General features: G+C 55.3%; 1 protein-coding gene across 3 annotated transcripts in view; it reads right to left on the bottom strand.

The window, feature by feature from the left end:
- ZNF423 (zinc finger protein 423) overlaps window positions 1-15,098 on the bottom strand; it is a 324,559-nt gene that overhangs the window by 267,250 nt on the left and 42,211 nt on the right. The window contains exon 1 of one of the 3 annotated variants that reach the window (XM_036106329.2): window positions 12,698-12,989. The exons of the other annotated variants lie outside the window; for them this stretch is intronic. The gene's annotated coding sequence lies outside the window, so the exon portion shown is untranslated. Of the gene's footprint in view, window positions 1-12,697; window positions 12,990-15,098 lie in introns of those variants that run through there. 3 annotated transcript variants of the gene reach the window in all.

Raw genomic sequence — 15,098 nt, 5'->3', positions numbered from 1 at the left:
CCACACCAGGACCAGCTGCTCGGTCTGGCTTCAAGGATCTGAGAAGGTCCTGCCCCTGGATGTAAGCCTCCACACATGTGAACAGACAGGCATTTTTCTGGGAAAAGAATCCATGGGTTTCATCAAAAAGATCTAGAACACCACCACCACCTCCTGCCTGCCAAAGAAAGGTTTAAGAACCACTAAATTAATGGCTTTTATTTTGAGAGTATTCTCAGCTGGCCCCACCTCTAGCTGGTGTTCCCAAAGTCTTAGGGGACCTCTCCGTGCTTTACTGGCCTTGGCCCCACTAATCATCCCACCCACAGGGAAGGGCTGGGCCCACACTGGTCGGACAGAGGCTCCCTAGAGGCATCCCTGCCCCAGTGGAGGTGGTGAGCCAGGCAAGAGCCACATGACTGCCTCTCCCAGGCTCATCCTTAAAGAAACCCTCTCACTTACACTAAGCCAGGGCCGAGGAAGGCAAAGGATATACCTAGAGCCCAGATTCTCATTGTCAAGCATGAAATGCAGTGTCACTATTCCCGACTTTTAGTACTAAGCAATCTCAAGGAGTGAAAAAGTGTAAAGCAGGGAGGACTGTTGTGTATGGCTGAGCGGGTTGTGCACTGCACAAGGGGCCCAGCAGAGGTAGTGAGAGAGGGTTGAAATTTAGCCCACACTCTCCACTAAACAGCATGTCCTGGTGCAGGGCTATGAATGCCTAGAGCAAGATGTACCCACCTTTTGCACAAAGGCATGGCCAGCCTTTTTTCTAACTCACACAAATATGCTGTAAAGTGTAGCCCATGACCACCTCTGGCATCAGGCCTCAGGGCCAAACGACCAGGGTCAAGTGCAAACAAACCCAACCACTAGGCCAACACTCTCCGGGGTCCTCTCAGGTGGGGATGGGTTCTGGGCAGTCAGTTGAGTTGGGGGAGTGATGTCAGGAGAAAGGAAAGGCTCTCCACAGCTAAAGCTAAAATGACCCAAGACCCCCACCCCCACCCTATGGCAGCCCCCTTAGCACCAAGCTCAGACCCTCAGAGGAGCCAAGATCTCATAACAGGGTCACATCATGACCCATTTATTTAGCTCTCATGATTCCCTGACCACTTGCCAAAACGAGAGTAACAATTGAAATAGCTCAGTTAAGACCACCTGCCTTTTCCCCAGTGAGCACAGCCCGAGGACGAGGACGAGGACTCTGCAGCCCCCTCATCAGTCGGTCTGTACCTCATCACCAGGAGGGTGAGTCTAGGATTTAAAGAAATCTATTTTTTGGACAACATGGCTCCTAACCAGAAGACTTCTTCCCCTTGATCTAGGGCTTATAACAAAAGGCAGTATGATCCAATGTGGGAGGCAAAGCTGTTGCACAGATCCATCAGGAGAGTGTGGGTGGGTCTCCAAGTGGGCAGCTTCGTAATCCATGTTTACAGCAATCTTGGCAATGCTTGACTTTCCCCTTAAACACTGGCTTTAGAACGAGTACCTATAAAGAGATGCAACTTTTCTGAGAATTATTCGTAAATCCTTCCCCTGGCCCATCCTGGGCAGAGGGGGCAGAAGCCTGGATCTTGCTTGGCCATTGTCTTCCTTTTCTCCCTTGCCTTGCTTAGCAAGAAAACAGTGAGAACAGAAAGACATCCAGTAATAGTCCAAGAACTCCAAAAAAGAAGTTGGTCCATCCTTACTGGGAAGGGGAACCTTCCAGAAGTCATCCACCAGAGCTCGTCTAGCGGGACAGATGGACTAGATGAGGGTACCCGGAGAGTAGCTATAAAATGGAGGAGTTCAGGTAGGGAGTCCTAAAATACGGCTCCCCAGGACTATCCTCCAGCTTTGCCACTTTCAGGCCAGTAGATCTGGGCCAAGATGCTTGATCCACTCTGACCTTCGGTTTCCTCCTCTGTGAAACGGGCAAACTATGAGTACCCCCCTGACAGGAGGGTCCAGAGGACTGAATGGAATGAGCTGGTATTCCTAACGCACACAGCCCAAGGTGAACAGGCAATCAACGTCAGCATTCTCTCCCCCAGGTTCCCGGGTGACCACTACGGTCTCACTGCACTTGTGAAGACAGGAGGGCTCCAACAGTGACATCAGTTTTCCCATGAGATTCACCCACCCCACCCCCAGAAAGGGTCCAGTGACAGCCCTGCGTCCTTTGGTATCACCGCCTCCCAGTTCCTGCCACAGTGCAGGGGTGGTGTCCCTAAACGTGGAACCCTCTGGTGGTTCCAGCCAGGGGGCTCAGCCTCTGTGCCAGCTCATCTCCCCTCCCTTTCCAACCCCCCCACCATCACCCCACACCACACACCCCAAAAGAGAAGGGCTGGCAGACATCTGTGGAAGGAACAGAAGGGCCAATCCCAGCAGAATCTAGATACGGAGCAACTTTGCAGAAATGGGGTTCCTCTCCTCCACTCTTCCCTAAAAAATGAACATGATAACAATGACGATGTGAAAAATAGGGTGATGATATGATGCACAAGTGTCCTGGAAGTGTGAGAGGAATGGGCTCTCACCAGACCAGAGATGGACTAGATGCGGTAAACCTAACCCAGCTCCCCGATCCCGCAGCCGTGGCAGACGTCACTCATCAATCAAGGCTCGCTTGCTCACTACACAGGGATGCAACTTCAACAGCCTCAACAAAGTGGGCTAAAGTCTATTGGCCTTCTCCGTGCTGGTCCCGACAGCTTCCCCTTCCGCAAGCCCCTATGGTAGCACACATTCGCACGCACACATTCGCACACACACCTTCCGCTACACTTGGGTGTGTGTCCAACTGGAGCAGATCCGGGCCAGAGCCAGGACTGCTCTCCCCCGGGGAAAGCCAACCTCCACTGAGCCCCTGTGGCACCAGGCACCATGCCGAGCATCCCACCTACTGGCTCCCACTTCATCCTCCCAGCCTCCCTCTGAGAAAGTCTTCAAATCCCCACTTTTTTGATGAGGCATTGGGGCCCCGGGGAGCCGAAGCATCTGTCCAGAAGCCAGCTCGTGGGCTCACAAGGCCACTGGGGATGTTTCCAAGTGTGGCTTTAGCTCCGAGCCATGAACATCCAGCTACGCACCCCTCGCCCTGCCTGCTCCAGCCCAGGCACGGGGCGGGAGGAGAGGAAACTGAATGTCACAGAGACACCCGACGTGTCCACTTTAGTGGAGAACGGAATCAGGAACGGAGCAGCAACGACAATATGGCAAAGGCCAGGCATCCAAGTGAATTAAAATGGCTCTTTCTCATTTTATTGAAAGAGTATCCCAAAGCTCTGTCGGAGGAGGAGCAAGGCCTGGAGAGGTCAACAGCCCCCAGGGACCGGTGCGCTGCCACAGCCTGGGTGAGGAGGCAGAAGTCAGCATGGCCCGGGGTCCCTCAAAGCTCTCCCCCCACCCCCCCACGCCTACCACTCTTAACCAGAATCACCTGGTATCAGTGGGCTTTTACAGATGCTCCCTCAGCTGCTGCCCGAAAGTCAAGCCATTTCACAGAAGGGAAAATAAAGTCCCAGAGAAGAGAAATAGCTCACCCAGGAGGCAGCGGAGATGACAGAAGCAGACCTGGAACCCAGGCACCCTAGCTTCCAGGCCCTGGAGTCCGCACACACAAAGCTCCCCACGTGAGGTGTTCCCAAGCCCTCACCAGGCACCAAGCTCTGCAGCTTCTCTGAATGTAGTCCCCAGGCAGCTTGTTAGAAATGTAGCCTCTCGTGGCACCTGGGTGGCTCAGTCGGTTGAGCACCTGATTCTCGGTTTCGGCTCGGGTAAGGATCTCAGGGTAATGAGATCGAGCCCCGTTGGATTCCGCGCTCAGTGCAGCGTCTGCTTGAGATTCTCTCTCTCTCTCCCTCTGCCCCTCCCCCTGCTCGCTCACATGTGCACTCTCTCTCTCTTTCTCTAAAATAAAGAAATAAATAGATAAATAAATAAACCTTTAGAAAAAATAAATTTTTTCTAAAAAGAAATGCAGACTCCTAAAAGCAGAACCTCTGGGGGTGGGGCCCAGCAGGTAATTCTCATGCATGCTAGGGCTTGAGAACCACTGGCCTACACAATCCTGCAAGTACATTTATTAACCCCATTTTATAGATGAGAAAACTAAGACCAAGCAACTTGCCCAAGGTCGCAGAGCTAGGACAGCGTGAAGCTAGGACTGCGATTCTTTTTTTTTTTTTTTTTTTTTTAAAGATTTTATTTATTTATTTGACAGAGAGAGAGGTAGCGAGAGCAGGAACACAAGCAGGGGGAGTGGGAGAGGGAGAAGCAGGCCTCCCGCCGAGCAGGGAGCCCGATGTGGGACTCGATCCCAGGACCCTGGGATCATGACCTGAGCCGAAGGCAGACGCTTAACGACTGAGCCACCCAGGCGCCCGGTTTAGGACTGCGATTCTTAACCCCTTTGTTTCACTTCTGCCTTCAACAAACAGAAGCTCTAGCTCCAGACTGCGTGGGGTCAGCCAAGAAAAGGAAGACTCTGATTCTCTCCCCAGTGATTCCAGTTTACAGAAGATTCCCTACGTTCCTTCCTGGGCCAGCACCAGCGGAACCTAGGAAGAGAATTCATCCTCTGGGGTCTCCCCCCACACACAGGTTCCTTGCGGTGTCAAGGGGAAACCAATGGAGATGGTGGTGTGTTGGCCAATGTTTCACAGGTGGTTCGGGGAGAAAGGGCGCTGGTTTGTAGCATCTGCTCTCTGTAGTGTAAATCCTCCCACCAACTGGCCAATGTCAAGGTCCCAAACAAGGCACTGCCGAACATGGATCTGGGAAGAGATGTGCCCAGTTAGCACAGCTCTGGATAAAACAGCCTGCCAAGGAAGGCGCGGGGAGGGAAGGGGTGGCGGCCAGGAGATGGAGCCAGCCCTGAAAGTCACGGGAAGCCACGGGGAGTCCACGGCTCAGGCCACTGCACCTCCCCGGCTGCCCCACCACCTCCCCACCCTGCCCAGGCTCTGCCCCTTAGGGTCCCAGGTATATCGGAAACCAGGAACTCACTCAAGAGTTGCCCTTTTCTTATTGTTTCCTAGAGTAAGCATCCTTTTCTTTTTGTAAGTCTCTGACATAAGCAATTCACGTACAATGTAGAAAACTAGCAAATACATGTAAGTTAAAATTGAGAAACAAAAAGTCCAGCTTTCTGGATATAAATACGTTGTTACAGCCTCCCAGAAAGTTGTAACAACATGTATCACTGAACACCACTAACTGCTCCGGAACCTGCTTTTCTAACTCAGCCAGTTACCACGATCAGCATCTTTTACCATAAAAACCGTGCATGGCCACTGTCACCATTGACGGTGGCCCTGTCACAGGAGGCTCCAGGGCGGGCTGAGCCAGTGCCCCGGTGCTGGGCACCCAGGCTACTCCTGGTGGCTGTCTACCGTAAGAGAAGCCCTGTTGCAGGAGACACATCCACACACTTCACCCATGGCCACGAGCCTGATCAGTGATTTTTCTCAGGATTGCCCAGACACAGAGTTTGCTGATTTGTAAGACATAACGTCCAATGCGTATTTGGCCTTTTCCTCCTTTACTAAGCACCGAGGACCTCAAGTGACCCAGGACTCTGAGTTAGGTACTAGGAGAAAGATGAGAAAGGGACTTTGACTTTGACCTTCAACCCTTAGGGCTAGTCCTAGCTGTGGACTCCCCATTGATAAGCGTCGCCATGGTTATGCCCCCCCCGGCGGGGGGGCACCTAAGGGCTGAGTGAATAAACAAATGAACAACTAAGCTAAGGGATGATGGAGGATGCTGAATGAATACTAATCTCTGAGTGAGGCAGAAACAGGTGGAAAGAGTGAGGACCCAGAGTGTACATAGAGAGGAGGGGTGGGAGCTAGGGAAGGTGACCGGCAGGCCCCTGGACGGCAGGGACCACTCGCCACCTACAGCCCCAGCCCGGAGCTCTGAGGCCCACAGTCGGGGCCCCAGACAAAGCTCAAGGCGGGGGGACCAGCCGAGAGCCAAGATGAGTTTCTACTTTCACCTCAGATAAAATTCTGATTTCCTTTTACACGAACACGCAAATCTACAAAGTGGGAGTGGGGACCCCCAGCTGGCTCCGTCGGAAGAGCATGTGACTCTTGACCTCAGGGTAATGAGTTCGAGCTCCACGTTGGGTCTAAAAAATAAATAAATAAAACTTAAAAAAAATAGGTGGGAGTCATAAAATCCCCATTTGTTTTGAAGGCAAAGTGAAGTAACACACGTAAAGAGCTTAGCCCAGTGCCTGGCACACAGCGACAACACTAAATAGGATTACGGTGTCTGTGCTCCCAGGAAATGTGGTCAGGATTGGGGGGTTTCCTGCAAATTCCCTTCCTGGGGAACTGCCTGCCGGGGCCTTAACACTTGGAGGGCCTCAGGCCTCCCAGGCTGTCCTCCTGTTTAATCTCCTCTCCCTGAGGTTAATCTCCTCGTTCATATATATATTTCATTTTATACAGTCACCCCTGCACGATCTCGTTAACCAGCAACGTGTAGCATATAAACGTGGATTTACGGCAGGGTCTGGCTCCCACTTCCTGCGTCGGTGGCAACATTGGGTGCTTGGCCACCAGCTGTTCAGCTCTGGTGGAAGGTGACAAAGCCAAGGGCACACTCTGCCGTGCACAGAGGGGCCATGGCCACGTCCCACACAAAGGGGTGGACGGAAGCGGCCCGGTGAGCGCTAGGAACCTGAAGGTGGGCGCTAGAACCATGGGGGCCAGGGAACACAGCCTGGGGTCAGGAGGGAAAGGGACAGCACCCACCCAGATCTGTCCACTGTTTAAGATGGAGGAAGGAGTGGACACAACCAGAATCCTGCTCTCTTGCCTTTTCTCCAACTGGGTTTAAAAAAAAGCATCATAGAGTGGAAACCAATATTTTTTTACAACCCCTTAACAACTTCTCCTCTGTGCTAACATACTGTAAATAAATGTCGCTACCTTGTTATACATGTGGTTTATCTTAAACACACGCAAAGAGGAAACTGAGTCTCTTATTGAAAACTGATGTGCGTGTACGTGTGCATGTGTGTGTGTAAGTGTTTTCATCTGGTTTTGGATGCACAGACCACCTCTCCATCTCCTCCTTCATATCAAAAGCCCCAAGCCTTCCACAGGAATGAACTGTAAGGACCATTTCCAAACATTTGGTAATTCCGCATGCATGTCCCGGGGTAGGGGCAATCATAATAAATACTTCACAGGTTCAGGAGTCAATACTTTTAATAAGTCTAGTTTGGGAGGGGGACATTTCATTGGCACAGACATGTCCCCCAGCTCCGCCCCATCGCCCACCCATGGTGGTTAGAATGCACGTGGGGGCCCTCGGGGGACACCTGGCAGCTGGCCCCACCAGGGCGGCACTGCCATCACGGGCCTGATGTTCCTGAGACAACGACCGACAAGGCAGGTGCGGTGGGAGTCTTCCTGGGCACGCAGGACACCCTGAGCGGTGACCGGCCCCTCCGCCACCCAGTCCCCACGGACCTCCCGGGAGCCTGGCCAGGAGCACTCACAGCCTGCACTAAGAGTTACGGAATGCTTTTCTTTCCCTCAGCTCCTTTGCTTAAATACCTTCCCTTCCCGCCTCCGAAGGGCACTCCACGTGAAATCACACATCTAGGGTGCTACTCACAATTTTTCTAATAGATATTAGAATAAACGTATCAAGTAACACTTGCCTAATAGTAGAATCAACATATAAGTAAGGGGGGGGAACGACCCTTATTCGCCTATGGACCACCTGAATCACAGCAGGATTCGGGGATGTGGAACGTCACACTGCTCACTTCCTCCCAGCCCAAAGTTCCCATCCGTTGTCCTATACAGAGAAAAGCAGCCTCCGAAAGCCAAAGGGCGAGCCCCACTGTAGGCAAAGCCCCAAAGGGCCTGGGGGACGGCAAGGGATGCAGCCGAAGAAGACAAGCTGCCCACAGCACCCCCAGGCCCCGGGAATGGCACACCGCCCTGGAAGGAGGGATGGCCCTGGGTGGGGGGTAGAGCAAGCCCTTCCTACCATCAATCACATCTGTCTCATCCCAGAGCCCTGAGAGGCCCAGCGCTTGCCAGATGTGGGCCGCCCGTGGGGACAGAGTTCATTTTCCTCGCATTCTGTGATAATACTTGGCTGTGTTTATTTAACTTTCTGCTTTGGATGGGCAAGGAAAATCAGTTTGGCTCCCTTCGATCAAAACATAACAGCCCACACATCGTGCGAGGACACCCACACAGAAGAAGCTCCCCCTACACCGTCCGAAAAAAACACATCTGGCCCACTGCTGGCAGGGGCCGGCCTCGGGGGGCCCGGGGCGGCTGCTTGGTGCAGTGCGGGGTAGGCCAGGGCTCCGCACAGGCTCCCTCACCAGGCCCAGGGGCCTCAGGGAGACTGTAGGTGGCACAGGAACTTCAGGAAGCTGACCGAAGGAAGACAGGCGAGAAGGACAGCCCATGGGAAGGGCACCGTAGTCCCAGGTCTGCGTCCGGCGCTGAAAGAGCAGACGCCTTCTTCCGGCAAGGCCCACAGCCCAGCTCCCAGGGGAGAAGGTGGGGAGCTCTAGGTGGGTTTACAGAGCCAGGAAAAACCCCTCAGGCTCCCTGTTCTTATGGACTATATCGAGTGCCTCTGTTTAGCCCCATGGCACCCGAAGCATGGTCCTAAGCCCCACCAGGGCTCTGGGGCCAGGGTGCCCGCCCAGGACCGCATGGCAGGGCCAACACGGGAGCTCACCCCTCTGTCAGGGGGCCACCAGCCATCACTCAGGCCCACCTGTATCACCCCCCTTCTTTCCCACCCTCTGCTCCTTCCCTCCCCGAGAGGGCCCCCACAGATCCAGGCCCTGCCCATGCCCTATTCCCTGCAAACAGTACTGTTGCCCCTCTCCGACCCTGGGGAGAGGCCCACGGAAGCTCCATCCACCCTTGGGAAACAAACTTGAGAAGAGGCCCACAGAGGTCTAGGGTGGTCTGGGGCCGCGTGGGGGGGGGGGGTCCCAGGGACCTGGAGGCTAGTCCAGAAGTAGGGGCACATCCCGCCCCCTTGGTCACAGGCTCCTCACCCCCCGGCAGACAGCCACGAGGGGCCGCCTCTAAAGCAGGGAGCTTGGGTCCTGCCCCGCCATGCCCAGCTCTCTGGCCCGGCCGGCCTCAGGCTGCACTCCTCTCCATGCTTCCGCAGGGATGCTCAGCAGTGGATTCGGCCTGGAAGATCTCCCAGGCAGGAAACTCGAACCGCTCAGAGCACAGCGTTGGTCATCAGACCAACTAACACTGGCACTAACCCGCTGTGTGACACGGGCCATGCGGTGTCTCTCTCTGGGCCTCAATTTTCTCATAAGTCAAGTGGGACGATAGGAATATCGACTCCTCAGAGGTACTTCGAGGAGGGTGTGTCCCTCCCCCCACAAAGCTGCTGGCGTGTGCACTCAGCTTTCCTGCGCTCAGCACACTCTCACGCCCTGAAGCAGACACATTTGCTGACGGGTCAGGGTGCTGGGTCAGGATGGGCAACACTGCGTGGCCCGTGTCACAGAGGAGAAGGCTGAGGCCCAAGGAGTGAAGCGCCTACCGCATCCCATGTGGGGATCCAGCCCAGCCCGGACTCCAGGGCCGGGCTCCTTCCCAGTCGGACTCCAACTCACCTGCCCCAGTGGGGGCTTGAGCTCCTGACAGGAGGTGTCCGTTCCCACCTGGGCCTGGCACCCACCCACAGAACCCACCGACAGAACCCCCCGCCAAGCCCTGCAGCCTTCCTCATTAGGTTAAAAAGTGTTCTCTGGAAACCAGAGGCCCTTGAGAGTCATCTGCACCGGGCACAACGCCCAGGGCAAGCATGCCACCCCCAAACCTTCTAAGAGGCAGGCCGTGTCATGGAAGGAGCCCGGGCATGGAGCCCAGCAGCCCCAGACAAGTCCTGCACCTCTGCCTGAGCGTACGCATCTGTAAAATGGAAGAAAGAAGAGTACGCGCTCGTCGCCGCGCAGTTATAAGCACTGGGTAAGGTCTGCACAGGCCGCAAGTACCCACAAGCACATTAAAGACCACGACATCTAGCAGAGTAGCAGCAGGGAGACCCCAGCTACCAGGCACCAGGCGAAGCATTTGGGGAGCATCAGCTACTTTAATCCTCGCAGCGTCTTTATGCCATCCGGCAGGAGAAAGCCAAGGCTGAAGAACAGGAAATGACTTGCCCAAGGTGACACAGCCCCCGCTTGGGGGGCCAGAGTAACCCAGCTCTGCCTCCAGAGACAGCCGCCGCTGCATCACAATTACCGTCACCCTTGCTGTGACCTTCAGAACAGCCTTCAGAGTCCTCCATCTGTGTCCAGGCCCTGGGCCCCCGAGGACCCTGCTCCATCCAGCTCATGCATCTGCACCCCCACCTCCCAGGCAAACACTTTCCTGCCTCAGTACCTCTGCTACAGGGGCTCCATTCACCTAAAATGTCCCCCTCCATATCGGAGGCCCCACCTGACCTCTGCTGTCCATCCCCGGGGAACAGACCCCCCCCAACTCTGGTCCCCATAGTCCTCTCTCAAGGCTCCGGGCAGTGAGCGTTCCAAGGCCGGGCCCCATCAGGCACCACTATCAGCTGGTTAAAGTGAATTCAGCCCAAGCCCTTCACTTTTTTACCTTTTTTAATCCTCCCGGGGGCAGGGGGAGGAATTCAAATACAGGTGGGCACACAGAGAAAAATAAAACTGACCCCTCATGCCCCACTTGGAAACGCTGTAGGTATTTTGAGGTATTTGGCCTTAAGGAACACTTTCCACGCATTATATATCTTCCTTTTGTAAAAGAAGCCCACCCCACCCCACCCCCGTGTCCTCAGGGCCCCCAGGATGTGCAGGGCAGCACTGGAAAATCCAGCTCATGGCCCCAGGGGGAGGTGGCCAAGAAGGGGCACCAGGGTAATGGGGGATCTTGAAACCACATCTTAGGAGGGAAAGCAAAGGAAAAGACACTGTTGAACCCAGAGGGGCAGGCTCAGGGCTGTCTTCAGGCATCTGAAAGGCTGTCATGGGGAAGAGGGACTGAGCTTGCTGTGTGGCCCCAAGGGGTCAAGCCGAGAGCAACCAGTGGAAGTCACTACAGGGAGACTGCAGGAAGGAACAGAGAGGATTCTCTCAGCAGAGGCTACATGGGAAGGTGCACTCAGGAGGTAGTGAGGTTGCTGGCATGGGAGGGGGTCAAGCAGAGCTGGAGAGACCCTCAGGGAATTCAAGGCTCAGCTAGGAGGGGAGGCTGGAGTTGACCTTGACGGGCTCCTCTAGGCCAGGATCCCAAATGACCACAGGGGCACCAGAGATGAATAGGGAAGGGGGGAGACCGTCGGGTTATAAATGACCCCACCCCCTGGCTCAATCCAAGCTGCTGCCTGGAGTATGCTCAGTAGGGTCAGATCTTCTGGATTTTCCCGGAAGGCCAGAGATCTGAATGTTTATATGAATCACGGCAATTTTTAAACAGGCCCAATAAACTTCTCACAGGCCCGATATGGTCCATGCACTGCCTGCTGGAGACCCCCCATCTAACAAGGAACTCACAGGGCAAATGAGGCAACCGAAAGGAAAGGGGAGCCATTTCGGGGCCTGGAAGAGCAACCATCCCCGCAGGAACAGAATGGGTTAAGTGATGATTTGGCTCTCTGCTCCACTCCAAGGCTGCAGCTGGCCTCCTAGGCCCCCGGGAGGCTCTGTCAGCTGCCCAGGCCCCCCGCCCAACCTGCCTGCCTCAGCCACCCAGCCTGGAACCCTGGATCTGGGAACAGGACAGCTGCCCTGGGGCTGGCTGGCCACAGCCAGCCAGGGAGAGATTCCGTTCCCCGTACCCCGCTGAGAGCCATTTGCTCATTTGGGATGGATGCCACAGGGGCAGAGAAGCAGGCCTCTGTCCCTGCTCTCCTCTCCCACTTCCCCTGCAGCTCCAGGCCTAGGGACAGGGAGAAGATCCCAGGCAGCATGATCATTGAAATTGTGACAAGCACGACCATTCACTGAGCATGCACACCAAGGCCCGGGCTGGGTGTGCAACACACGGCGGGCTCACGTAATCCTCACAGTAACCCTGCGGGGGAGTTTTTAACCATCCTCACTTCACAAGTGAGGAAACCTATGCTCAGAAAGGTTAAGACACTCACCCACGGTCACACAGCCCACGGGTGGCAGAGCTGGGATTCAGACGTAGGTCTATCCAGCTCTAAACCCCACACACACCAAACCACTGGGGCAGAGGGTCCCTGCTCCCAGGCATCCATGTACCCCCTCCACCTGGTTATGTTCCACAGGATCTAGGTACCTAGAGCCTGACCAGCCTATGAGAGGAGAGAGAGGGGCAGAGAAGGGGCAGGACCAATGTTCCTGGTATAGAATGAAGCACGTCGGGCCAGCAAATGTCGAGCCATTTCCCTCGGGCTCCCCTCCTGTCCTACAAGGGGGTCCACTCCGGATGAACAATGTCTTGTAGGAAACGGGGGAGCCTGGGCTTGAGGGCCACACCGGGGGAAGACAAGGCCCCCCGTGGCCCCAGGGGTAACCTCAGGCTTGTCCCATTGTCATAAAACAAGAGAGCGCCCCAGGCTACTCTGACTTCTCCCCAGATCAAGAGCCCTGGACCTACGACTGTTTTCATCCTGAGCAGTAATCCCTGGGAAATCTCAACTTGGATGTGCTGCCTATAACTTTTTCAAAAACACATCAAAATAAACACGCAGATATTCAGACCTCAAGTGTTGGTGTAAGGGTGGCCGATCCCCTTGGGCAGGGGCCCTGGGGGGCGGGGGGCAGGCTCCAGGAAGCCGGCTGGGTTGTGTTCGGACCTCATGCTGGTTCCGCCGGGGCGTCCCGGTTACGGAACTTCACCAAGCTGAGCACCATGGCTGGTACGTGAACCTTCCAGAATACAACGCTAACGTACAAAGCACAGCAGCGGTGCGACGTTAACTGCTCTGGAATCACATCGAACAGGCTGGAGAGTAAGAAAAGGAGAGGAATTGTAGGAGGGGAGAGAAATATATACATTTTCCATGTGTGCGGGCGCACACACACACACACACACACACACGGAATCGTTCTGGGACAAGAAACCAATAACACCAGCGGCCTCCGGGGAGGGGAAGTGGGTGGCTGAGGGTGTTTTGAGTTTTGTGCCCCACGTATCCATTAGCAATTAATTTTAAGTTTATAAATGTTCTTAAAATCCCCTGCCACACCCCCAGGGGTACCCATGCCCCACCTGGGGAAGCGGTGCTGGGACATCCGCCCCTGGTCAGTTTCCCCCAAGGCCCTGCCCATCCTGGTGCCCTAGAGGTCATGATGTGGTGAATCCGAGCCCGCAGCCCAAACCCCGCCAGATGGGCAATGGTCTGCTTCTCCCCTCCCCCCAGCCCGCCCCACGCCCTGCCCCCAGGCTACTGGAGCCTTCCGAGGTGATAGCAGGGCAGCATGATAGTCCGGCAGGTGTGGTGCCCACCAGGTGCCCACTGCCCCAGCCTTCGGGATCAGCACCCTGCTTCTGCCCAAGGGAGCCACTTCCCACCTACTCGGACCTCGATGGACTGTCAGGCAAAAATGCGTCACCCTCCCCTGGGACCCAGCGAGGCTAGAGGCTCACATCCTCCCAGACATTGATCCTGGAGGACAGCGGCGCGGAGACAGAGGAGCTGGGGGCTCTGGCATGGCAGAGAAGAGCCGCTCCGTCTGGCTGCGCGAATCTCTGCAGGTACTCAGGGTCCTGTTTCACCTTCTAGTCATACCATCAGCTCCCCCTTAACCTCCCTTCTGGCCTGAGTTGTCCAGAGTTCATTTCTGTCGTGAGCAACCACTGAGCCCTGACGGACAGGGAAGCAGCTGAGCCCATGGACGGTCCCATCATCGTCCCACACCCAGAAACCCCCTCCCCGGGAAAGACCGGGCGCTCCCCAGGCAAGGGCCACGGGTCCACACCCCTCCTGCCCAAAGAAACGCCTTGGAAAGTCAGGAGGAGGTCTCACGAGGGCTTCCCCAGAAGAGGCTGAAGGAAGAAAACAAACAGCTCCTCACACCAGGACATTAGCAGGACTGAACCCCCACCCCTTCCTCCTGGAAGCCCCGGACAACTCAGGAAGCAACAATGCAGGGGCACGCGCGAGGCTATGCCCACTAGAGGCTGAGAGCTGGCTCGGAGCAGGCCCTGGGTCATGGTGGCAGCCTGGCCCTCAGCAGCCGTGGGACCTCAGGCCGGGCTTGTCACGCCACCTTTCCAAGCACCACCAGTACCCTGGATGTGATCAATCTACCTTCCCAAGGGGCTGCCCACAGCCCCGATGAAGAGCCCGGCATGTTGCGTGTTGTGAGGCTTGGTAAGTTATACTTAGCCTTGCCAACAAAGGTGAGGGTCTGGAGGGCAAACAAGGACAGAGGTGGCATTCCCTCTCTCGGGTACATATATACATATAATTTTTTTAAAAAAACACAAAGGGGGAGAGCCTGGCTGGCTCAGTTGGTAGAAGATGTGACTCTTGATCTCAGGGTTGTGAGTTCAAGCCCCACGTTGGGCGTGGAGCCTACTTTAAAACATAAACACACAAACACAACAAAGAACTCACAGCCTGATGGGCTACAGGGCACTGGCCTCCCTTCTGCAAGCCAGGCATCCCTCCTGAGGCTCTCCTCCCCACACCTGTACATGAGAATGCCCCCCTCCCCAGCGACCCCAGGGGAGCAGCATGCTGTCAGGGTCTCAGGGTCTGGACTGAAACAAACCCAGGCCCATAGCTATGCGACCTCTGGCACTTATCTGCTGTGTGACTTTTGGCGAGTGATTCAACCTCTCTGAACCTCAGCTTCCTCCATCTACAAAATGGGGAGAAGAGCATCTACCTTAGTGGGAGAACAATGCTGGTCAGTGAATGTAGCCATCATTATTATTATTAATTATTCATTATCGAAGGCTTAGTATGCTTTCCCTGCCCCGACACCCTCAATCACTGCCCCCCCGTCCGGGGCAGCAGCCGGACAGACAGATCTCGACTCGGGGTCAGAACAGGAGGTGACCTCCCAGCCTTTGTTAAGCACCTCCCTTACCTTGCCAGAAGTCTAATGCAGAACCTCCATTCATAAAGGCAGTACGTGGGGGCCCCCCAGC

Source organism: Halichoerus grypus, chromosome 15 (genome assembly GCF_964656455.1).
Source record: "Halichoerus grypus chromosome 15, mHalGry1.hap1.1, whole genome shotgun sequence".
Classification (NCBI taxonomy): domain Eukaryota; kingdom Metazoa; phylum Chordata; class Mammalia; order Carnivora; family Phocidae; genus Halichoerus; species Halichoerus grypus.
The sequence above is the reverse complement of the archived record's forward strand: the minus strand, read 5'-3'. Positions and strand labels throughout refer to the sequence as shown.